Consider the following 10,209-nt stretch of genomic DNA (forward strand, 5'->3'; position numbering starts at 1 on the left):
TTTTCCCGTTTGAATGGTTTTATACTAGTAATTTTGGGGCCCTTTATAGCTTGTTGTTCGGTTGTGAGCCAAGGCTCCGTGTTGAAGGCCGTACTTTAACCTATAATGGTTTACTTTTTTAAATTGTTATTTGGATGGAGAGTTGTCTCATTGGCACTCACACCACATCTGCCTTTATCTAATGAATAGATTAAACATAAAAAATAAGCATTTTGAATCTAAAGAATGTTGTTATTGATATGAGTTTTTAATGACAGGAACGGTATGTCATTCTCGATAACTTTAAAACTTCCGGAGGCTTAGCACCCGCTCATCTACTACCAGCTGGTTCATTGGCCTGAATCCAATAGCGCCTTTAGGCCCTCGCCGAGGTTCGGGCGTACACTTGAAAATGACCTAGCTACGCCACTGGTTTTTGGTTGATTGTAAACACGTAGTAGTCCATCATGCATTGTTACTCATTTAGTGGATTGGTCAAAAACCCAGGGTTGAGTTCAATATCGTAGCAGCTATCAATATCTATGTAACAACTAGTCTATAGCTACACGTTCAATAGTCAAAATCTACGTAGCTGCTACGATATTGAACGCAGCCCTGGTAAAAATAAATTTCGTCACACGTAAATAAATAATTACATGTGCGAGGTAATAAGTATGCTAATTCATGCATTTCCTTATAAGATAGTGTTCCCGACCTGTTTTAGGTTAATGTTGTCGTTGGTACACATTTCAAGGTAATGTTAATATTTTTGCTTTCTAAATGGGCCAATATCTTTTCAACTTGAAAAAGATACAATTTTGTATATCAAGTTCTGTGAAACGGCCAGTTCAACTTTTCGTTTTTATCATATATGATCGTTACGTCGCTGTCAACTGCCATACATGCCCTGTTTTGCAATGTCAGGTTGTAGTCTTCCATCCATGCGGTGTTCCCCTTGTCTCTAGCTATGTAGTCGTCGCCAATACAGTCTTCCCGAATGTTCTTTTTTTTTTATTCATCGTAAGGATACGTTATCCAGGCAAAGTTCAAAAATGAGATTACTGAATTGTATCGCAATTGAACAATTGTACACCGTAAAGAATGGAGATAACTGTGATCACCACGAGACATTTCTTTTCTTTGGAACCCTAAAAGTCCAATACTTCTTTTACAGAATGGTCCAATTTCTCTTCCAAAATTTGTTTTATACGACAAGTCTTTTACAAAGCATCCCAAATACAAGTCCACTGCAATTACAACCTCGTCTTCGTCTAGACAAAACTGGTCTGCAGAAATAAATTTCGTCGGTTTTTTATTGTATTCAATTGTTTTCCCACCTTTATATAGTATTATCATCCCGCCGAGTACAGCTACGCCATCCCAGTCTACAAACCAAAGAGAAATTTTCGTAGGCCTGTCATTTGTATTCCTACATATTTCACGACAAACAACATCAGAACGTATGCCTCCCTGAAAATTAGAATATCTTAAAAGTTCTTTTGCTGATAGGCCATAATATTCATTTCCAAGTTCTATCTTCCGTTTACGGTTTGAAAAGTACTTTTGATCTACTCATTGAAGCAACTTTCGATGGAGTATACAATTTTCTTTACTCTTGTAATATGCATTTACAATTTCAACAGATAGAAGAAAATCCGGATTATCAACTGGAATTCCTTGTCGAAAAACTGATAAATTTTCATTTGAAAACAGCAGATCGAAATCATGCTCGCATAGTTGTAGTAATTCGGTAGAAAGTTGTACAAGTTCTCCGAAACATATTCACAGATAGCTTTCAATATGGTTGTCGACTGGAATTTGTCGTAAAGGTTGATCATGGATAATATCTCTGATGCATCTTTGTTTTGCATTAGGATAAACATATTTTATTGTTCGAAATGACAAAAGGATCAGACACAAGTATTACAACTTAGCAACGTCTTCTCCAAAACAAAAACAAAATAATACACATTAATTAATGAAACACATCAAATATTTCATACTAACTAAATACTAACTAATTTAAGAATAAAGACATGAAAACAAAAGGAAACTTTTTAAAGCGAATCAATGGATTTTAATCGAGTGCATCTTTTAACAGTATAAATACGACACAAACACACCGAATAGTTAGTGGAATTACCTATATATATGCGCAAATGTTGTTCTTGTGGACATAACTTAAATAAGTATGTGTGTTTATCTCATAATAAAGCGTGGGATCTTAATATATTATCCAAGTTTACGAAATGGATGTCAGCTGTACAATGGTAAGTATAGATTTGAAACTTATTCTTATATTCTTTCGTTAAAATCCATTGAATCGTTATTGATAACATAACAGTAAATATTCATCAAGATCATTCGATTATTGTCATTACATGTATATAGAAATATCTTTAATCACATGTGTTGTAAACAGAATTAAGGTTGTCCATGCAGAGAAAAACGTTTGGTATTTTTTATATACCTTTGAACAGATAAACAAATATTATCATTTTCTTCAGTACTTAAAGCATGATCACCAAATAATAATAAATCGATAGTAATATTTACATTAAAGACATTAATTTCGTTAAACATCAGATTTCTCTGCATTATTTTTATTATAACATTTTCACATTCCTCTATAACAAAGGGGCATAATATATAATGTGCAACCTGGTGAAGTTTTTCGACATTGAGAGAAGAAAAGCTACAGTACTTGCAACCTTAGGCGTTACTGTTTGACGTGAACTTGACTGATCGGTGACCCATAGGATCCGTCAGATAAGTCAAATAACCTATGTGAGAGTTACCCTGACAACTGTCACCGATTTATTTTTGTAATTTGTTATTTTAAAGGCTTCGATTGTGACAGGAATATAGAAAGTCCGTGATTATGATAAGTTTTTTTTTAAAGAATTTTATGATGATAAGGATACAAAAAATAGACTACATCTTTCAATAACTGATCCTTTCATTTTGTTTTCCCCCGAGTATGTTGGGAAAATAATAAAATCAAAATCGCGATGTAGACACCGTTTTAGAACTCGTCGGCTTTGAAATATATATCCTAAATAAAACAAAAAAGACCATTCTTAAATGATGATATTTTAATTTAGATTTTATCTGTACATTTCTTTTCATTTCAATTCATAAAACTTTGCTAAATAATTAATAAACAAAATGTATCATTGAACATTCGATTTTCACGAGTCGCCATTTTAATTAAATTAAACGAAACTAAGATTCCGTAATTTGTATTAGTTTATCATGTGACGTATTATTGTTCAATCCGTCATCAAGGTCGATCGATACTATCCGTCCGATCAGTCCGATCAGTCAATTACTTTTACTATAAGTCTGACGGATTGCTGACGTGAGTTTGACGCGAACTTGACTGATCGCTGACTGATCGATGACCGCTGATTGATCGCTGAAATAGTAACGCCTAAGGTTGCAAGTCCTGTAAGTATACCGGTATTTTGCAAAATGCACGACACAGGAAATACTTTCGTTATCCTTAACTTGATCCTCATTTTCCTCCCAATTAACATCTGTGACATATGGATGCCATTTAAAATAAGAGTTGAAGAATGTAGACACCATCCCGAGTATTTTGGGATGAACATCGGAAAACTCTCCTCCTGCGCGATGAGCAACATATTCGTCTTTCTGATTGAGTAATTTCTTGAAATCGTCGCTATCTGTAACAACAACGTGAATTTCATCTATACATGTAAACTCCATACACCTGCAAAGGAATATTGTTTTCGCATGACTGTTTATGATAAATCATCAGATTTATATAAACGTATGCGAAAATAAAGACAAATTATATAGTTACCATTAACCATGCATTATAGAAAAAAGTTCATTCTGTTTTTGAAATGTAATTTTTTTACCAATTGTTTTGTTTTTTACATGATTCATTCAAAGTCTCCTATTGTTGATAACTTTCCATCGTACAAAAATAACATAAAGGTACGGGATGTCGATATTTGCCAAAATAAGCTCTCTTTGGCTTTCTTAGAAAAAAAATTGTCATCATAATCAAAATAGTCGCTTAACAATATATTTCAAAATATATTGTATGCATTTGAATAGAACATTGCTATTGGTTGCAATTTTCGTTCTCCATCAGAGTTATATTTAAGTTAAGAGAAGCACTCCCCGGAACTTCCATTTAATTTCATTTGATTAGTTTTATTGTCCCTTACAAGAATATATATAGTTTAGGGGTGGGGATGTTGACCGTTTATAAGTTTTCTAACAAGAGGGGGAGGGGTGACCCCTAGATACTTTCCTTTTATTTCATTTCATTTGTTTTATTGTCCCCTACAAGAAAATATATGGTTTAGGGGTGGGGATCTGGACCATTTACAAGATAATAGTACATTCTCAAATTGAACGGGGTGGGGGTGACCCCCAGTAACTTCCATTTAATTTCATTTGATTAGTTTAAGTGTCCCCTACAAGAATATATATGGTTTAGGGGTGGGGATCTGGACCGTTTACAAGATAATAGCACATTCTAAAATTGAACGGGGTGGGGATGACCCCCGGGGACTTCCATTTAATTTCATTTGATTTGTTTTATCGTCCTATTCAAGAATATATATGGTTTAGGGGTGGGGATCTAGACGGTTTACAAGATAATAGTACATTCTCAAATTGAACGGGGTGGGGTGACCCCCAGGAACTTTTATTTAATTTCATTTGATCAGTTTTATTGTCCCATACAGGAATATATATGGTTTAGGGGTGGGGATCTGAACCGTTTACAAGTTAAAAGCATATTCTCGAATTGAAGGGGGTAGGGATGACCCCCCCCCCCCGGGACTCCCCTATATTTCATGTGATTTGTTTTTATTGTCCTTTAATCATTTCTGAAGACTGCATGTACCTATCACTTACAGTTTTCAAGTTATATTCATTTGAAAATTTTAGAAAATAAAATCCCTTAGGGTTCTACAGTAAAACCCTCCCTTCTTTCTGCCCCCAAAATACCCCTAAATAGACCCCAATGCACAAATGAACGATTGATGGCTCATATAGACATATTAGTCTAACATTTTATGAAACCCTAAGTAAATCTGACAAGTAGTTTTGGAGAAATGCTGCGGACAAGTTCATTTTTAAAGTGGCGGAAGAAGAAGAGGAAGAAGAACTAGATTTGCCATTGCAAGCAATAGCGGATGGCACCCTTTCCCTATTGCCAGGCCAGCGGCAGACATTTAGAAAAATTTTGCTGTTTCCATGGCAACGGCGGCCATTTTGAAAATTTGAAACTCAAAAGTTTAGTCTACATAAGCTAGGCAAAATTTGTTATAAGTTTCATAAAATTTAAAGCATTTTGAAGTTTTTCATAAGTTTGCTGTTCCCATGGTAACGGCGGCCATTTTGAATATTCCAAAGTCAAACCCCCGCTGCAATTTTTTCCCTCCATAATCATATATACCATTTAATGTCTCTAGAATAAATTTAACATTGATGTTCTGGAATGTTCTGTGAAAATTCAAAGTTTTTACCTTTTTGCATTGTTTCCATGGTAACAACAGCTATTTTGGAAATTCCAACGCCGAATTCTACATCTTTCAATGTTGCTCATCGTTACTGTGAAGTTTCATAAAGTTTTGAGCATTTTGATATTTTTGAAATTTTTGGTGTAGTTTCCATGGCAACATAGTAGTTCCAATGAGTACCAAAATCATCCAATACCTGTATATAGTGGGCACCTTCATTGTATTAAAATATAATGTTTCTTAGTTCAAGTCTATCCAAACAGTTCGAAAAAACAAAAAACTGGATTTTTTCACATTTGTTTCGTTTCTATGGCAACGGCAGCCATCTTGATGGTGCCATACCCCACTGCACGATTTAATGTGGTGGTCTACATTATGGTATAGTTCCATCACTATTGTTCAAGCCAATTCTGAGAAATAGTATGGACAAAAAAGTGTGGAAGAATAAATATAATAATAAGACAAAACTAGATTTGTAATTGCTAGCAATAACGGATGGCACCCTCGTCCACCCCCCCCCCCCCCCCCCCCCATTGCCAGGCGAGCGGCAGCCATTTTGGAAATTCCAAAGTCAAAGAGTGCATCTACACTTGCAAATTATCATTTTTGCAAAATTTCATTGAGTTTGGAGCATTTCGAAATTTTGGACAATTTTGCTGTTTCCATGGTTACGGCGGCCATTTTGGAAATTCCAACTTCAAAATGAAACTCCTCACCTGCCAGTCACTATTCTTGTAAAGTTTCATCCAGTTTGCAGTACTTAAGTTTTTTTGGAAATTTTGAACATTTGTGCTGCAACCATGGTTACAGTAGATAATTCCAAAATTCTAAAAGCGTACATCTCATTGCCACATGTCATGTTATATATCAATACAGTTTCATTTACTTTGGTGCACTACTCTCTGAGAAAATGGTGATTTTATGCCTTTTTCCATAGGGTCAATGCAAAACTTCGCCCCTGTTTCCAGGACAACGGCGGCCATTTTGAACTATCCAAATATTGTCTTGACACCTTGGCATACTGGAGAACATTTTCATAAAGTTTCATCCAGTTGGATCTTATAACGAAAGAGTTCGAATTTTTGATATTTTAGCTGTTTCCATGGTAACGGCAGCCATTTTGAAAATTCCAAAGTCAAACTGGAAATCAGCACATGCCAGTTAACATTCCTGTGGAGTTTCTTCCAGTTTGGAACACTTTGATTTTTTTCGCATTTGTGCTGTTTCCATGGAAACGGCGGCCATCTTTTACCATTCCATACCAAGGTGCACAACTTTACATGGGGGTCCTCATTATAGTAAAGTTCCATCAACATTGGTCCATAGGATTCCGAGAAACACGACGGACAAAATGTGTGGAAGAAGAATAAGAAAAATAAGAAAAAAAAGAAACGTAGAATAACAATACGTCACCCCAACTCCGTTGAGGGTGCCATAATAAAAACGAACAATAACAATATGTCACCCCAACTGCGTTGAGGGTGCCATAATAATAAAATAATAAGAACTGAGCAAAAACAATATGTCTCCAAACTTTGTTTGGGAGACTTAATTAAAAAGGGGGAAGGATATTAAAAATAGAATAAGTAACGAATAGGGAATAGGGAATAGGGAATAGGAAATAGGTAACGAATAGGGAATAAGGAATAGGTAACGAATAGGGAATAGGTAACGAATAGGGAATAGGTAACCAACTTGACGTCCATATGCGTGATTCGAATAAAGTATTTCGAGGTTGGAGATCATTAATACCTGAAAATGCAGAAAAAAATTGTGCCAATTATGGCTAATGGAAAGAATTATATACCTTGGGGCTAAAAATACCATATTTGAACATATAATAAATGATTATTTTATAGAACTCGAACATTTCAATGGTTTTTCATGTCAGCACAAAAGTGCTGACTACTGGGCTGGTGTCACCATAGGGAACGAAACATTAATATGCATTGGTATTGACTTAGAAGTTGTAGAATTTCTAAAAACAAGGCATAAGTATTCGCGTTTTCGCTTTCTCGATTTCCTGATTTCTCAATTTCTCGCCTTTTCGGTTTCCCGATTTCTCTATTTCTCAATTTCGCGTTTTTGAAATAAACGGTGAAATGATCGCAGTCGACCACCATCTATAATTGCAATTTAAATTTTGTAATGTGATAATTTTCCAAGAATATTTACTGACGCAATATTAACAATGTGTCATTTTGTATGCTTGGTACATCACTTCTTTCAAAATGTTTCTTTTGATTTGATTGACTTGGTTTACAATCATTTCTTGACGTGCTGGATATTTCCAGATTCGTACGCATTTAATATTAAAGAAAAATACCAGCTTTCAAATATAAAGTCATCTTCATAGTCGTGATGAAACCAAGTTTGAACATGTTCAAAACAATTGGGTGTGGCGTGGCAAAATAAGGTCGTGGTAAAAGCAGAGTAAGAGCTCAGTAAAGTCGTGGTAAGATCGCAAAGGTAGCTGTATCTTCGTAGCGTGCGCAAGCATAGCGAAAACGCGATTTTAATCAGAGATACTGTAGTTCGATCTCACAGCCAGCGACGCTACTGCTACTCGCTCATCTTCGCTAGCCAAGGGTTACGATCCACTTCCCTCCTCTGCAACCTTGGCGGATCGAGATAGAATTTCGGAGACGCAATGTGATGATTTCCATTGGTTGCAGTGGAAACTCGCTGCATCCAATCAAAAAGCGCCTATAACATTACCACCTGTAAATGTAGAAAGTGTATGTAAACAATTGCCACGTGCTTATTGTGCAACAAGTGTGTATGTTTCTTGCACAAATGCATGAATGTCAACGTATATTTTCGTTTCCTGCTTTACCAAGTGTGTAGAATCTAGACACTGCCGTGTTATAACCTCCAAATTGAAGAGTTCAAATGCTACCATTGGTCCAGAATAATATATTCGGAATTAGCGTGACTATAATCTACCGATAGATGGCACATCATTGTTATAACAAATGTTGGCTTCATTTGCAAAGGGTGGAGAGGAGGGAAGTGGATTGTAACCCTTGGCTAGCGGAGATGCTACACCCTACGACCTTCACGTTCTCACTGCGACCAAACCACCAGGTACATCAAACACATTATTACCGTTTAAACATTTTTTCAATAGTATAAAATGTATTTAAATAAAGTTTTAATAACATAATCGTGTATTTTTAATTTTTTATAGACTTATGTGTATAATTGAATGATGTCATCAATATTTAAAGAATATCAACGATTACTTCCGCAACGAATTTAAATCTGTGTACCTTTGATATCTCAAAACAGACACGTAATCTATTGTTATTGTACTCTACGAATATAGACACTTAAGGGGTTATTAACTTTCCTGGTCTCCATTTTCAAAGCAGCAACCGTAATGGAAGGGTTGAGATGAATCACACTGTAAAAACCCTCAAATGTCAAAGGTGTACATTCATCTGGAATGTGAACATACGCATTTTCCCGTACGTATACTTGATATCAAATTTTGTTTTATTTGTGTAGTGAGCGATTACAGAATAACATACCCTGGTCAAACGGTTCAACCATTCATCTGGTAAACACATTTTACAGAACCTTACCTGTTATATTGAGTGTTCATGTTTTCTCGCAAAAAAACTATTTCCTGCTTGATATTCAAAAAGTAACCATAAACCGAACTTTTACATTTTTAGCATTTTTAGCATTTGATTATTTTGTTTCAACAATAACCACAAAAACACTCCTGCTAAATCAATGTCTGTCGGTTATTTCGACGCGATTAGGTAACTGTATGTCACACATGTTCATCCTATAAGTAATGTCAACATCAAAATCAGGTCGATTAGCAATATGATATGTGTTGAAAAATTCTCTACCGGAAGAGACGTTTTGACGAGGATCTATTATATACACATATAATTCGGCTAACAAGGATATTTTTACAGTTGCAATGCATAAAAAATATTGGAACAGCGAAATATTGCGAATAACCATTTATTCATACATAAAAGCGAAACCTCATAAATCTAAATTCGTAGGAACAAAATGTTATGTGATAGACTCATTAAAATAATAACAAAATTGAGAATGGAAATGGGGAATGTGTCAAAGCGACAATATCCCGACCATAGAGCAGACAACAGCCGAAGGGAATATTGTATCAACTGGGAATATATACTCCGTATGCAGGTGCTGCTGGAAAGTTGCTACATAGAAACGGAAAGTTCACAATTGGGAAACTGAAATCATCTTGTTTGTCGTAAAGTTTTGTTTTTTAACCGACCCTCATAGTCAATTTATATGTGTAAGTCAAGATATGAAGCAGACTTAACTGTATCTGTTGTATCCTTTATCTTTAGTTTGATGTGATAGATGCGTTGAACATAGTCACCAAAGGAGTATGTTCGGTAAGGGCCTAATTTGCCCCCGATTATAAAGTTCATTGTTTCAAGACAAAAATTGTTTTAAGTTGACTTAAAGACATGTGAGAAAATTAAGTAGAGCTATTTTTGTCAAAGTTTAATTCTGACACGTTGATTTTTACATCCCAAATAGGTCAAGATAAGAGTGTTTTGTGAAAATTGACAAAATCGGCAGGATTTCAACCACATTTAGGACCCGGAAACATAGAGCACAGGCGTCGACAAGCTAAATATTCAAATAAGACTTGTGAAATGCCTTCACAAACATTATTTTAAAATATCTTTGTTGTCGACGTATGGTTTTCAAAAAGACG

The 10,209-nt window shown here is 35.3% G+C and overlaps 1 long non-coding RNA gene across 1 annotated transcript; it reads right to left on the reverse strand.

Moving 5' to 3' along the window:
• Positions 1 to 210: 210 nt before the first annotated feature.
• Positions 211 to 9,338, reverse strand: LOC139481336 (uncharacterized). Its single transcript, XR_011654596.1, has 2 exons — positions 9,074 to 9,338; positions 211 to 3,715 (listed from the first exon to the last, which is right to left on the reverse strand). It is a non-coding gene; the product is annotated as an uncharacterized lncRNA (long non-coding RNA).
• Positions 9,339 to 10,209: the final 871 nt, after the last annotated feature.

The sequence above is a fragment of the Mytilus edulis genome, chromosome 7, assembly GCF_963676685.1.
Source record: "Mytilus edulis chromosome 7, xbMytEdul2.2, whole genome shotgun sequence".
NCBI lineage: Eukaryota > Metazoa > Mollusca > Bivalvia > Mytilida > Mytilidae > Mytilus > Mytilus edulis.